Source organism: Geotrypetes seraphini, chromosome 3, assembly GCF_902459505.1.
Source record: "Geotrypetes seraphini chromosome 3, aGeoSer1.1, whole genome shotgun sequence".
In the NCBI taxonomy this organism is placed as follows: Eukaryota; Metazoa; Chordata; class Amphibia; order Gymnophiona; family Dermophiidae; genus Geotrypetes; species Geotrypetes seraphini.
In genome coordinates, this window is record NC_047086.1 from 213,556,357 (window position 1) to 213,572,167 (window position 15,811).

The following is a 15,811-nucleotide window of genomic DNA, read 5'->3' on the forward strand; positions in this document are numbered from 1 at the left end:
TGTACACCTACACGATGGGGGGGGGGATGGTATTGGGGGAAGGCAAACTAGAAAAGGACTTGGGGGTTTTGGTGGATAAAACAATGAAGCCGGCGGCACAATGCGCAGCGGCCTCCAAGAAAGCGAACAGAATGTTGGGCATTATCAAAAAAGGTATCACTACCAGAACGAAGGAAGTTATCCTGCCGCTGTATCGGGCGATGGTGAGCCCGCATCTGGAGTACTGCATTCAATACTGGTTGCCGTATCTTAAGAAGGATATGGCGATACTCGAGAGTGTCCAGAGAAGAGCAACAAGGATGATAAAGAGCTTGGAAAACCTTTCATATGCTGAAAGGCTAGAGAGGCTGGGGCTCTTTTCCCTGGAAAAGCAGAGGCTTAGAGGGGACATGATAGAAACTTACAAGATCATGAAAGCTATAGAGAAGGTAGAGAGGGGCAGATTCTTCAAACTGGCGGGGGCAACAAAAACAAGAGGGCACTCAAAAAAATTGAAAGGAGACAGATTCAGAACAAATGCTAGGAAGTTCTTCTTCACTCAGAGGGTGGTGGACACCTGGAATGCGCTTCCAAGAGGAGGTGGTAGAGCAGAGTACTATTTTGGGATTCAAAATGGGATTGGACGATTTCCTGAAGGAAAAGGGGATTGAAGGGTATAATTAGAGGGTTACTATACAGGATATTATACGATTAGGGAATAAAATGTTTTAGGTAAAAGATCACTTACAGGTCATGGACCTGGGGGGCCGCCGCAGAAGCGGACTGCTGGATGTGATGGACCCATGGTCTGACTTGGCAGAGGCGATGCTTATGTTCTTATGTTTTCCAGGGTTTTGAGCAGGAAGAGCTGAATGCTGACTTCTCAGAACCATCTGGACTTGAAAGCGATGACACTGGGACTGGCAAAGGGCTTCAGCCTTCCTATTGTTAAATATTCTTATCCCCTCCCCCATCCAAAACCCAGAGATGCCAAGGATGGACCATTCCAAACAGTAAGATTTTTCAGACTGTGCCTCAAGGGTAAACATATATTTTTAAAAAACAAAACAACCATTTAAAACTAATAGGAGGAAATATTTTTTCACTCAGAGAATAGTTAAGCTCTGGAACGCATTGCCAGAGCTTATGGTAAGAGCAGATAGTGTAGCTGGTTTTATGAAAGATTTGAACAAGTTCCCAGAGGAAAAGTCCATAGTCTCTTATTGAGAAAGACATGGGGGAAGCCACTGCTTGCCCTGGATCGGTAGCATGGAATGTTGCTACTCTTTGGGTTTTGGTCAGGTACTAGTGACCTGGATTGGCCACCATGAGAACGGATTCTGTATAGTGCACAGTCTATACAAATATTAAACATTATAATAATTTAAAAAATTTGGGGGGACCATTGATTGCATATTGTAATGATTAGACACCTTTTTACACAAAAAGTATATTATAAACATAGTAACATAGTGTTTATTTAATTTAATTTAATTTAATTTAAGCCTTAAGTTTATATACCGCATCATCTCCACAAAAGTGGAGCTCGACACGGTTTACAAATCTTAAATATAGGAGAGAGGAGAAAGAATTACAAGAACATTTGAAAAGAGGGAAAGAAACAAAGAGAAGAGATGTTAAGATGAATTGAATAAGAAATGGGTACTTTGAAATTCCCTTACTGTCCCGAAGGCTCACAATCTAACTAAAGTACCAAGACAAGCAAAAATTGCAAAAATTAGATAAGAAAATAAAGATAGCGGAAATGAGATACAAAATATCCTAACAAGAATACATAGAGCTCTCAATATTAAACTATTGAAGAACAAAATTAAATTAAAAGAAAAGCTAAGCAAAATAAATAAAAAGAAATAAAAATAATATATAAATAAAACAAAAGTTTATAATATACTTTTTGTGTAAAAAGGTGTCTAATCATTACAATATGCAATCAATGGTCCCCCCAAATTTTTTAAATTATTATAATGTTTAATATTTTTATAGAATGGGAAGGGGGAGATGTAGAGCTATATTATTGGTTTTTTCAGTATTTTTGAATAAAATGTATGTATAATTGCTTGAATTATATTATTGGTGGAAAGGGTGGGTGGGGAAGGGATTTAAACTTATGTATTTATGATGATAATTGAAAAGTTTTTCAAGTGATCTATTTGAATCAATTGATATAATATTGAACACTTGTTGTAAGATGTAAAAATGAATAAAGAATTGGGAAAAAAAATTTAAACATTAAAGAACATTAAACAGTCCTCAAAATAAAGTACTGTAGTTTAAATAGAAATTTACTTTTGTTCTTCATTCATCCCACTCTTCCCTTTCCACCACCACATCCAACATTTCGCCCTCTCATCTCTCTTCCCCATGCATCTGTACCTCACACCACTCCCACCACCATGTCCAATATTTCTTTCTCCCTCCCTATGCCCAACAATTCTCCTCTTTTTTCATTTCCCTATGTGCATCAATTCTTTTTCTCTCTCACTCAGGCACCCATGCCCAACAATTATCCTTTGCTATTCCCTCTCAAACTCAGCATCTCTTTCCCTCACTCTCTCCATTCTTCCATCCTATGTTCCAAGTTCCCTCCCTCTTTTCTGTGTCTCAAGTTTATGCTCCTTCCCTTCTTTCTTCCTTCCTTCCTTTGTCTAGTTTGTGCTCCCTCCCTTCCTTCTGTGTCTCAACACAACCCTGCTTCTCCCTTCCTGTACCAATGCACTTCCTCTTCCTCCCTTTCTGTCCCTAGGCGACCCTCAAAGTCCTTCCCACCCTCTGTTCTGCATCTCAAATTCATGCCTCCCACGGGTGTTTACCTCCTCTGGCCAGCTCTCTTCTCCCAGCCGTACTTCTCTTCGCAAAGCTGTGGCTGTGGTTGACCCTGAAGCCTTCCCGCTGATGTCAGAGGAAAGGCTTCTGGGTCGGCCGTGTGCAGGAGCCGCTGCTTGCGGTTTTCTGAAGAGAAGTGCGGCTGTGAGAAGGGAGCCGGCCAGAGGAGGTAAACACCCACCGGAGGGTGTGAGGGAGGCACAAATTTGGGACGCAGAACAGAGGGAAGGACAATGAGGGGTGCGTTGAAACATAGAAGGGAGGAAGAGGGGGCATGTTGGCACAGGAAGGGAGAGGCAGGATCCCGGTTCGTAAGTACGAGTCTGCCATAAGTCAGACATCCTTAACCCAGGGACTGACTGTATACATTATATTCCAATTGTTAATTTGTATTAGTGTCTATCTACTGTATATTCAGTGTGTGTAACTGAGTCCAGGTATTCTGTTAGCATAACATTTCCACATAAGGATCTGTAGCAATTATTTTCTCCAGTAGCTGTGTTGATATTGACCTTGTTGCAGTATTAACAGTACTGCCTTTTTCTGGACAGGCTCCTTGTTGTGAGTTCTGATCCTGAGTGACTTTTGTGAGTCTGTTTTATTACTTCATAATATTCCTGCTGGTATTGAGATGACATCAGAATCAGACATTTTTTTCTATGGTGAGTTGTGTACGGAAATATCCAAGTTCTGCTTTGCACTCGTTGGACTAGAGGGACTTCTGTGAATATTCAGCTGGTGTCAGTCTGAGTTTTATTAAGCTCTTATAGTCACAAGCTTAATTAGACCTAGATAACCAATGCTAGACCAAGTCCGGGCACCAGCATTAAATATCCAGGGCTGAACACATGCTAGGTGTTAGGCTGTCCACGCCGATAGTCAGTCAGGACCTGCATATGATATGCGAGTCCTGGTTCAATATCTGCCAGGAAATGCATGAGGATGATGGATTTCTGCCTTCCCAAGCACAGTGGCCCCTTTTGACACCCCCTACCACACACCAAGCACAGGGGCCTCTCCTGGACTTCTCCCTGAAGCAGAGCAGCCCCTCCAGAAGCACACACCCTCATCACCCCCCCTCCCGTAGACCCTCAGACCTACAGTGGTCTTCAGAGCAGGAGTGAGCCCCAATTGTTCTTGAGCAGGCCAGCTCCTGCCTAAGAAGGCTTCTGAAGCCACTAGAGGCAGTCTTGCAGTACTGTGGTAATAGGGTGTGTCAATTTTAGGGGTGGATTTTTATTTTTTCAAACTTTACAAATCACTAGTGACCAAATTATGCAGTTTTGCATGCTGAATCTAAATCTATCTTCAGATACTGATTAAAGTGAGTCTTACTCTACATCAAATCACAGTTGAAATATGTAGAAATTAAGTAATATTTATTTGAACATGCAAATAGGGAAAGGGAAAAGAAATGGGACTTGTATACTGCCTTTTCGTGGTTGCACATTCAAAGCATCCGTGTGGTAGAGCTGCTGCCTTAGTATCTTGAGGTTGTGGGATCAAATACTGGCGCTGTTCTTTGTGACCCTGGGCAAGTCACTTAATCCTCCATTGCATTGGGTACAAAATAGATACCTGCAGGTATTATTCAGGTACATATTTTGTACCCAGGGCAATGGAGGATTAAGGACTTGTCCAGGGTCACAAAGAACAGCGCCGGTATTTGATCCCACAACCTCAAGGTGCTAAGGCAGCAGCTCTAACACAAGGATAGTCTGAACTACATCTGTAGTCACATCATTGTCTTTAAAAATGTCATTTATGTAGTTAAATTAATGTTATTTAACAAAATTCAGCAAAAAGACCGTATCTTGTTTGCTTCTGTTTTGGCTCGAGCTCCCTGCTGACCATCTGACTCCTAATATAATGTTCCCTCTCCTCTCCTGATTGTAAGCATAACCAGCAGCCTCAGTTATTATTTTTACATAGCTTGCTATGGACTGGCCAGTCTGGAACCACCACAAGCTTGATCAGAAATGCCTTGATCTCTGCTGTCACGGTACAAGTATGAGGAGGCTCGGAGACTCCAGAGCTCCAACCAAGTAATTGGGTTAGCGTAGGTGCCTCTGTGTTGATGGATGATCTTTTCCTGGGTCTCCAAGCTACATCTTCTCATCTCCTTCACCTCTGATCTTCCATATCTTCTCTCCTGTTCCTCAACATAGCTTGCAGAATAGACTTGCTGTAGCCATACGAAGCTCACCTTCTCACTGTAGGCATGACTATCTTCCTTAACTCTTCCTTAACTGTTCTTTCTACAGTTGCAGCTGGAAGAGGAGATGCCTGGGACCTTGTGTCCAATTGCTATTTATTTTTATATTGAATCAGTTTTCCATGTAAACCCCAACATAGAACTCTACAATTATTCTTACATTTTTCAAATTCTTTCCTTTCTGATTATGCTTGGAAATCTATATTCTCATAGAAACATGATGGCAGATAAATGCCAAATGGCCCACCCAGTCTGCCCATCTATGTACCTGTCCCATGTTTTCTTGAATTTAGACAGTTTTTATCTCCACCACCTCTACCAGGAGACTATTCAACACATCTACCACCCTTTTAGTAAAAAAAGTATTTCTTTAGATTATTCCTGAGCTTATCACCTCTTAACTTCATCCTATGCCCTCTTATTCTAGAGCTTCCTTTCAAATGAGACTCGCCTCATGCGATTTATGCAATGTAAGTATTTAAATGTCTCTAGCATATCTCTCCTCTCCCGCCTTTACTCTCATGAACCTTAGAGCTGTTGTGAACCGTCTGCTATGTGACGCATATTTTCACTGAACAAGTAATCCAATTGTTAGGTCATTGACCAGTTCATCAATGCTCTAATTTCATCTGTCGTGATCACTGATATCTCTGAAATATGATCCATATCTAATGAGGTCCCTGACAGTTGATAGTTCAACCACAGGTAAGCCTCACATTGGTTGTAGGAAAAATGATGGAGTCTCTGCTGAATGGAAAGATAGTAAATTTTCTAGAATCTGAAGGGTTGTGAGACCCAAGGCTACACCAAAGGAAAATCCTGCCATACGAATCTGATTGATTTCTATGACTGGGTGACCTAGGAACTGGATAAAGGATGTGCACTAGATGTAATCTACTTGGACAGTGACTTTTTATAAGCTAGGGCTGTTTTATTAAGGTGTCACCATTTGTAATAACTCTATATCTTCAGGAGTGACTATAACCAGGAGATGTTCTGGTGAGATTTTATTGTTTGGAATGACTTTATCCAAGTGACTTTAATAAGCCTGAGATGTTACAGTAAAATGTTTGGCAGGTTATATACTAAGATGTTTTATGTCTCTCATGGTTGATGCTCCTTTGAGTTTGAAAGTAAAAGGAAACCAGAAAATGCTAAATTAAAGAAACATAATAACTAAAGCAATTTTTGTACTCTTGGCCTAGAGTCTGTGCAGCTGTCTGTCTGTGGGAAGGTGAGAGAGGTGCCCGGGTAAATGACAGCCTCCTCTGGGGACAGCCTAGAGGGATCTCATACTCCTTGACAGCCTGCAGACCTGTACTAGGACAGCTGGAGAGCAGAATTAGCAAGTCAAAAGAAGACAGCAATATGTATCTGTGGATGGGACCAGGGAGAGCAGATTTACCACTAGGAAGGTTTTAGAGGGGAAACAGAATAAAGGAAGGGGAGAGAGGAAAGGGAGTGGAACAATGGAGCAGCGAGAGACAGAGAAGCAGGGGGGGGGGGAGAGAAGAGATAAATAATGCATTTGTTACATGCATAAGCAGCCACTACAAACTTAATATTGGGTACCTGCATGTTTATTTTGTCTGCTTTCAAATTCTCATCCTGCAATAGGAAACAACAGATTTAGCACTTTGTCTCTCTATCTCACCTGTTCCATCATGCTTCTTCTACTGGTTTCCTACCTCCTAACCTTTAACAGTTCTCTTCTGACCCTCCATAGCTCCCTCATCCCTGCTCTGATTTTCTTCTGTTGAAAAATGTAATTGTTTTCAATTAACTTAAACTAAACAATCCTGGAATCTCTTCTCTATTTCAGCTTGCTCTCTCCCCCATAAAATGTCTAATTAATTATCTATTCCACATACTCCATTAAAGGAAGTCAACTATCTCATACATGTCAAAAGGTAGCATTCTGCAAATCCGAGGGAGTTGAATTCTTCTGGATTGAACTCCTTTAATGAAGGCCTATGAGCTACAGAAATGTATTTATCATTTTCTCCAACAGCCAGCAAGGTTGGATTTTGATGGGACCAGGAAAAAGTTTGTTACCCAGTTCTTCCTTTCACCCTGCTGATGAAAATGTCAAATAAGCAATTAGAGGGTTTAGACACTGCTTTATTTGGGATTTTCGCAACTTGTAAACTAAATAAACAGCCAATTAAAGGCAAGCTACCTGTCTTGCTATAGCTGCTAGTAATTATATAGGATTTCTCTGCGTAGCATGCTCTGAGTAGAAATGCATTATGACTAATTGAGACCAGCTCATTTTTTAACCTTGATTTTGGGGTTTGCATATGAGCGGTGCAGTATAAGAAGTGGCCTGGTATTTGACAGTGGCTGTGATTGATCAATCTACTGCTGAGGATATTGTGCTGAGGTGTAAAGCAGTCCTCTCAATATACAGGACTGTGCCACAGAAAGGAAGCAACAGGCAAGGCAGAAGAGCTGTGCAAAGCAAAGAGATCAATCAGATCCCTACCTAGAAGAGCTTATCATTTAGATGGTAAGTGACTGGAGGGCGGGGGGGACACACACCTTTCCCAGCTGCAGTAGAGATGATATAAGGACGTGCCAAGGGCATTTTGAATTCCTCATTCCTATCTGTTTCGTTGACAAAGCTGCAGGTTCTCTTGGGTCTGAAAAGACCTGACAGCCCACAGATTTACAAGGGAAGGCTTGGCGCTGCGCAGACAGAGCTGTCATTCAGAGCTGGAGGTTGTTGGTGTCAGGAGCTGGTACATGAATCCAAGGAAAAGACTTTGGCAGCTAGAAATGAACTGGGCCTCTGACTTGGAGTTACATGTGTGTGCTGACAGACTGTGGCGTCCCCTCCCTCCCTCCTGTCACCTGGATGGATGGTCAGAACACAGCAAGGTGTCTCTCAGGCACATGGTTTGCATCACTGAGAGCCAGAAAGTGTCACCCAAGCTGACCAAGGCACAGCAAAATATTTCTCCGGTACTAAACACAAAGTTGGCGGGAATAGGGGTTGTATTTTTAACTAAAGGGGAGTTTAGAGTCAAATTGGAAATTAATGACCTTTTCACTAGCAAAAAAAAGATTAGTTAACAAAGTTTTGTATAAATAATCCTGGCTCATTTTTGGACTGGAGATGGACACGGGGATTCCTGTCCATTAGGGGAAGAATGATTCTTCAAGAATCTTCTTTTTACCTAAAGGTAGGAAGTAGATAAAAATTTACAGCAGACTATGTAGTTCTTCTTCAGTACTATATCTGTAGATCGTGCATTTAATATTTTGTCTTTCTATGGTACAGCCAAAGCAGTTGACATATTGGAATAATTTTCTAAAGATCGCAGAAATTAGGCACCGGGATGATGCGTACTGCATGTGATTTTCATATTGGCAATTGCATGTGTAACTATCATTATATTTAAATATACGTTTAGTGAATTGAAAATACATTTCTATTTGAAATATTCATAAATATAAATGACCCGGTGAGGATTTAATGTGTAAATCCAACCACTATGAAGATTATTGGAGTGGATGGTGGCATTTCTGAGGGTCAGAAGAAAGATACTACTTGAGCGGATTTATAGGTGGTGGCCTTCACTAGACCATTACCTTTCAGGGGTGTCAGGTCAAAAGCGCGCCGGGACAAAGGCGTGCACAGACAATTGAGTGCAGCGCGGAGGCGCGCGCCACAGAAAATTACAGTTTTTACGGCTCTGACGGGGGGGGGCATGGGGGGAACACCCCCACTTTACTTAATAGAGATCACACCGCGTTGTGGGGGGTTGTAACCCCCCACATTTTACTGAAAACTTCACTTTTTCCCTATTTTTAGGGAAAAAGTTAAGTTTACAGTAAAATTTGGAGGGTTACAACCCCCCAAACCCCTCCACAACGCCGGCGCAATTTCTATTAAGTAAACTGGGGGGGCTCCCCAACAAAACCCCCCGTCGGAGCCCCTAAAAACTGTAATTTTCTTCGGCACGCGCCTCCATCTTGTGCTCAGTTGTCGGCGCGCGCCTTTGTCTTTCGCGGGGTTGTCTATGAACCCCCTTCAGGAACAGTTGATATTTATCCTCTCATTAAGAATATTTTGTAAACTTCCTGGGCATAAACTAACTTCAGATGGCAGCACCTAGGTCAACTCAGTGGCTGGTGCAAATGCTGATGCTTAGGGTTACCAGATTTTATGCAATCTGATTTTCAAAACCCGGATAGAGTGCCAGGTTTTGAAAAGCCGTCCGGACGCCTGGACATGCCCTCTAAAAAGAGGGCATGTCCGGGTAAATCTGGACGTCTAATAACCCTACTCACGCTTAAGTATACCCAGTTACATGTGTAAGTGCTAATATTCTATAACCTGTGTGCCCAGTGCTAGACACATCCCTGACACACCCATGCCACTTCCAAGTCCACGCCCCCTTGCTGGTGCAACAAAAAGGTTGAAAGTAGAGGGCAGATCAGGGTGTTGCTCCTCGGATATAAATCCCCTACTTCTGATACCAAGGGCTCATTTTACTAAGGTGTGCTAGCGTTTCTAGCGCACGCTAACCACGCACTAAATGAAAAAATACTAACACAAGCTCTATGGAGGCGTTAGCGTTTAGCGCGCATGCTAAAACCGCTAGCGCACCTTAGTAAAAGGAGCCCCAAGTTTTTCAAGTTTCAAGCTTTTATTAAAATTTGATAAATCGCCTATCCAAATCCTACGCAATGTACAAGGAATAAAAGGGAATTATCAAATAATTTAAAAAAAACCTCACAAACACATTAACACAATATACAAACAATTGACATGATCCGAGAGGAAAGGGGGAAGAAATACATTTTTATAATAGGACAGGTAGATACTTAAAGAAAAAAACAATATGGATGGGGAATAAAAATGAAAAATTTGAAGGAAAAGCTAGTTGTCTATTAATTAAGGTAGATTGAAGGTATCTTTAAATAAGTAGCATTTTAGTTTGCTTTTGAACTGATCCTCCATTTCTTCTTCTCTAATATAGGCAGATAACGCGTTCCATAACTGGGGTGCTGTAACTGAAAAGATAGGGCATTTAGTACTAATTATCTTCAAAGAGGGAATGGAAAGCAATGATTGATCAGCTGATCTAAGTGGGTGAGCAGGTCCATAGGAAGTCAACAATTTGTCTAAGAAGACTGGTACATTAGTTGTTAGAATTTTAAATGACAGGAGGGCAATTTTATAGGTAATTCTGTAACTGATTGGAAGTCAATTAACTTTTATCAAAAGAGGAGTTACGTGATCAAATTTCTGTGCTTTAGAGCTGATTTTGATAGCAGTGTTTTGAATAATTTTATTTATTTATTTTAAAAATTTATAATCGTTTAAAACTAAACGGTTTACATGAATTACATACATAAATTATAAAAGAACATAAGAAAACAAACAATTCTAAAAACATATCTGCAAATTAGCAGCAAAAGATTATGAATAATTCTTCAGCTAAACCAGAGAAATTTACTGACTGGAAAAAGGTGTCTACAAATAATTGTGTCTTTAGCTATTTTCTTTTTTTTAAAAAAATCTTTATTAAATTTTAAAACTACAATTATGCATGCAAATAATTCATGTACATATAATATAAGCAATTTTCTAAACAGGCATCTTTCACGACAATTTTGTATTTGGCCCACAAGGGAGTTCCATATTTTAACTCCTGCACAACAGAAAGTCATTTTACCAGTCTCCACCAACCTCGGGTTAGCATTCGTTTTCAGTAAAGCTAAATTCTCAGAACGTAATGATCCGCTTGGTAAATAACTAAGAGAAATAGAAAGAAATTCATTTCTTCTTGCACAGTACAAAATAGCAGATGTAAATTCTCAAAACTGACACATTTCAATCACTAAATTGAAAATAAAATCATATTCCCTACCTTTGCTGTCTGGTGATTTTATTTTCTAATCATCTTTTCCCAGTCTCTGGCTGCATTTCCTTCTGTCTGTGTTCTTAACTGGGTTTCCAGGCCCTTCTTATCCATTTGCTTATTTTCTCTAACAGCGGAACCTGGAGTGACCCGCTTCCCCATAGAATCTACCTCCCACCCAATATACCTCTCACCCTTCCCAAGGAAACAAATACACTTTAGTTGGTATGAACCAGGCCGCAGCCCTGTTTATTGAACAATAAACATATTCAATATAACATTTTAACATAATTAAATATATATAACTTAACAGCCATAAATAACCCATTAATAATTACCCATACCAATGGTATCACCATTGTGACCCTGATCCCGAGCTACCTTAACAGATGTAACTGGCCCCCGACCCCGCCATCTAAGCAAGGGTCCGAGGGGTGGCATGTCCCACACATGCCCCATTATCCAGGGTCATCCGACCCACCAGGCACAGCTCCCAGCTGGCCCACCGCTCATCCCTTGATGAGCCCAGTAGCCAGTAGCTCGGGATACCGCCACAGGCCTGTAACCAGTTACAGGCCCCCCCCCAAGAAACAGAGCTGCGGCTAGGGGACCAACACCCGTTCGCAACAAGAGGCGAAGTCGTCTAACAATAAATCCCAGCCAATATCGGACAGATGCACCCGATCCCTGTAGTACAACCCAGAACAAGACACATCCACCCATTCATGCCTAACCTGAATACCGCCCCGGGCCTCCACCCAACTTCCCACCTGACGATTAACCTTAGCCAGCCCCCTGGTCCACTGCCGAGACGCCAACCGGCTCGGCCGAGGAATGATATCGGATCAAACCAGCTGCGCCCCAGGGTACCACCCCTGAACCACTCCCAAATCACCAATGATCAAGTCAATAAGATGTTTCCCGCTAAGGGCATCTACATCATTGCCACCCAGGTGCAGTAGCAACAGATCCGGCCGACGAGGACGCCGCCGAAGATCATTCAGCAGAGGAAGCAACTGGTGCCAGCGCATGCCTCTCTGCCTCCACCAAGAGACAAACACTCCGTGACGCCCAAGGCCCAGGTGCCGACCGCCGGGACGGACAACGGCACGCTCCCCAGCCCAATGGACGAAAGAGTGACCGATAATCCAGACAGACAGGAACCGCTGCACAGCACCTGCAAAGCAAACCCCGTAAATAAGTCACTGACCACCAAATCAGAAAGTTAGTAATGAGGGAGCCATGCAGTGACCCTCACCCCAGTCCCCCACCTAAGAAACCAACCCCATACAGAACCCCCCATTCACCACCCCCGACAGACACCTTCCCCAGGACTCCCCGCTAATCCATCCCACCCTACCGAGAATCACCACGAGCAGAATCCGACGGACGGATATAACCTCGATAAGCATCCGATGACCACCGCCCAAGCTGTCGAATGACCGCCTCGGGAACCCCTGCCGTAAACGCACTGGTAGCCGCTCCAATGCGAAAGGAATGAGTGCCATAACGAGCCGGCTCCTCACCGCACAGACCTAGGGCTAGCCGCAACACTGCTAAGAATTGATAACGGGAAAGAAGAGCGCCACTCTCATGCACTAATAACGCCGAGGCTGATTGAGGACGGACCGCCATATAGGCCGCCATAGAGCGAACGGGGCGCAACAGGATGCAGGACGTACAACCCGCTACTGGATGCAGGATCAATGTGCGCCCCCTGCCCAGCTGGTCCGACTTAGAACGAGCAATGAATAACCGCAATGTGTTCCCGGCGATACACACCTGGCTACCCAACAGGCCACGCAGACCCCGCACATCCGATGGATGGACAAGCAGCTCGCCTACTCGCAGCGCACCAAAAAAGGCCAAGGAGAAAGCTGCCTGAAACAAGCACGCCTCAAAACTAGAACTCACCACCCGTGGTAAAACACCAACGAGCCCAACAGCGCATGGATAATCGGCAGCCGAGAATCAGGCAACCGCGGAGCCATATGCCCCCAGGCCACCAGCATCCGGCGCGGCAAAAACCCCGACGAAGGACACCGCCAACCAAGAGCCTTGCAAAAGAACGTAAAGCCCGCAAGATGCCCTGCTGTTGCGCTCCGAGAACAACCCTGGACCTGAGCAGAGGCTAGGAAGTCCGCAAGTAGGGGCTCTGAAACAGGACCAGGAACCCAACCCTGAGACTGCAGGAAACTGGACACCGTGACGAAACCCTGATTGTACCGGGCCCACGTAGACGGAGCTACGGATTGTTGCAATAAGTACCAGATCTGTTCTCCACCAGGCTCCACAAACGCTCCGGCATCGGCGATCCCACCAACTTCGCTGCCGGCGCCAGCTGCCAAAACTGCAAAATGTGGAAACGAGAAAGAGCGTCAGCAAGTTTTTCTGCACCCCAGGAACGTGGCGCGCCCGAATGAATAAATTAAGATGCAAACAGCGCACAACGAGCTCATGCATCAACGCCGTCACCCGTAAACATTTAGCAGCCTGCCTATTGACCACTTCAACCACAGCCATATTGTCACACCAAAACATGACTCGCCTATTCCGAAACCTGTCCGGCCACAACTCACAAGCCACCAACAACGGAAAAAGCTCCAGAAGAGTGATATTACGGGTAATCCCGGCATGGCGCCAAGACTCCGGCCAAGCCGCTGCGCACCAATCACCCTGGAAATAGAGACCGAAACCCACGCCTCCCGCCGTGTCTGATTGCAGCTCGAGATCCAAATTAGTAACTTCAGGCTGTTGAATTGGGAGCGATCCATTGAAGCGCTCAAGAAAAAGGGACCACAACTGCATATCAGCGCGAATACCCGCTGAAATCCACACGAAGTGCCTGCGGTCTCTTATACCTGCCGTCGCTACCGCCAATCTCTGAGAAAAGGGGCGACCCATAGGCAAGACCCGACAGGCAAAGTTAAGGGACCCCAACAGAGATTGAACCACCTGCAAAATAGGCTTGCGCGCACCCCGCACCAGTGCGAGCAAATCCAACAACTGGCGAACCTTACCCTGCGGAAGCCTAGTTACCATCGCTACCGAGTCGATCTCAATCCCCAAAAACGTGAGACACGTAGTAGGACCTTCAGACTTATCAGCCGACAACGGCACCCCAAAATCCTCCGCCATGCGCTCAAAAGTGGTCTTCAAGAGCCCACAATCGCCAGAATCTGCCCCCCCCCCTGACAAAAATAAAATCGTCCAAGTAGTGAACCACCGAGTCCCTCCCGGCACGTCGAACCGTGACCCAGTGCAAAAAGGAACTGAACAATTCAAAAAAGGCGCAAGAAATGGAACACCCCATCGGCAGGCAACGATCAAAATAAAAAGCACCCTCGAACCGAAAACCCAACAACGGATACGAGGACGGGTGAACGGGCAACAACCGAAAGGCAGATTCAATGTCTACTTTCGCCAACAAAGCCCCGGGGCCCACCCGACGAACGAGACAGAGGGCACTGTCAAAGGACGCGTAGCGCACCGAACAGAGGTCGCGCGAAATGCCGTCATTCACCGAACGCCCCACTGGTCTGGACAAATTGTGAATCAAATGATATTTGCCCGGCTCTTTTTTAGGTATTATCGCCAGGGGAGACAGCACCATCACCGGAAACGGGCGTTCACGAAAAGGACCCGCAATCTGCCCCAGCTCGAGTTCCTCGGCCAACTTCCTCCGGACCTCTAACCGAAGCTGAGACACAGAGGAAGCGTTGGAAGCCTGAACATTATCTAAGGGCAACACAGAAGGAATCACAAAACCCTCACTAAACCCCCCCAACAGAACAGCCGCTGCCCGCAAATCACTATACTGAGCGAGCCACGGACGCATGGCGCCAACTTCAACCGGGGTGGGCAACCCATGCATCCCCAACTCACTTAGCCGGGGCAGGAGGCAACCCAAGTCCCTTCTTGGGGCATTTGAGGGTCGAGTGACCCTGGCCGCACAAGGAACAGGCGTGACGAAAACGACAGTCGGTAAAGGAGCAGACTGCCAGCAAAGGCCCGGACCTCCCCCGGCACCAGAACCTCCGGGCGGATGAAAGGAACGCACCCCTCCAGTGACCTGCGAACCCGGCTTACCCGAAGATCCCGGACCCGAACCTCCCGGCTTCGCCATATGGGTGAGCCAGAGATTGATGTCCTGCGTGCCCCAGGACATGTGCCGGTTTTCCTCCATCTTGTCACGGAATGCCTCGTCATAATTCAGACAAGCCCAACCCCCGAAGCGCTGGCACGCATCCAAAATGGAGTCAGCATACGCAAGCAGAAGGCCATAATCCTGAGGTCTCTCCCGCCCCCAGACGCTGGCTAACCGTAAGAACGCGCGCGTCCAATTGAGAACATTGTGCGAAACCGCACCCACCTTAGGCTTCCCGCCCTCTTTCTTGCCCTTCTTCTTCCTACCGCGAACCCGACCCTCCATAAGTTTAAAGATGTCAACATAGGTACGCCTCCTAATTTTACGCCGTAGGGAACGCGGGACCTTCTCCCATATTTCCGATAACGCCACTAGCGCCGGAGCCCCCCCTATCATCACCTTCCTGTACCTGTCCCCCACGCACCTCCCGCCAATGTGACCCAGAAGAGGAAGACGACAGAGAAGAAAAAGAAGATGTTACAGAAGAGGAAGATGACGAAGAGGAATCCCTGACCCTGCGACCCTTTCTACCCTTCCCCTTCTTCTTCCCCCGCTTACCACGATTATCAACCCCAGCCCCTAGGGCCATGTTACCCTCAGTCTGGTCACCTCCTGGTCCGCGTCTGCCTTCAGCTGCTCCCAAAGCGGCGCCATCCGCAGCAACCACCATAGCAGGACGCTGTCTGGACATATCAGGTTCCTCGACACCGCTCCGCGGGGCTCCAACCCGTCTGTCGTCAGCAAGTCCAGCAG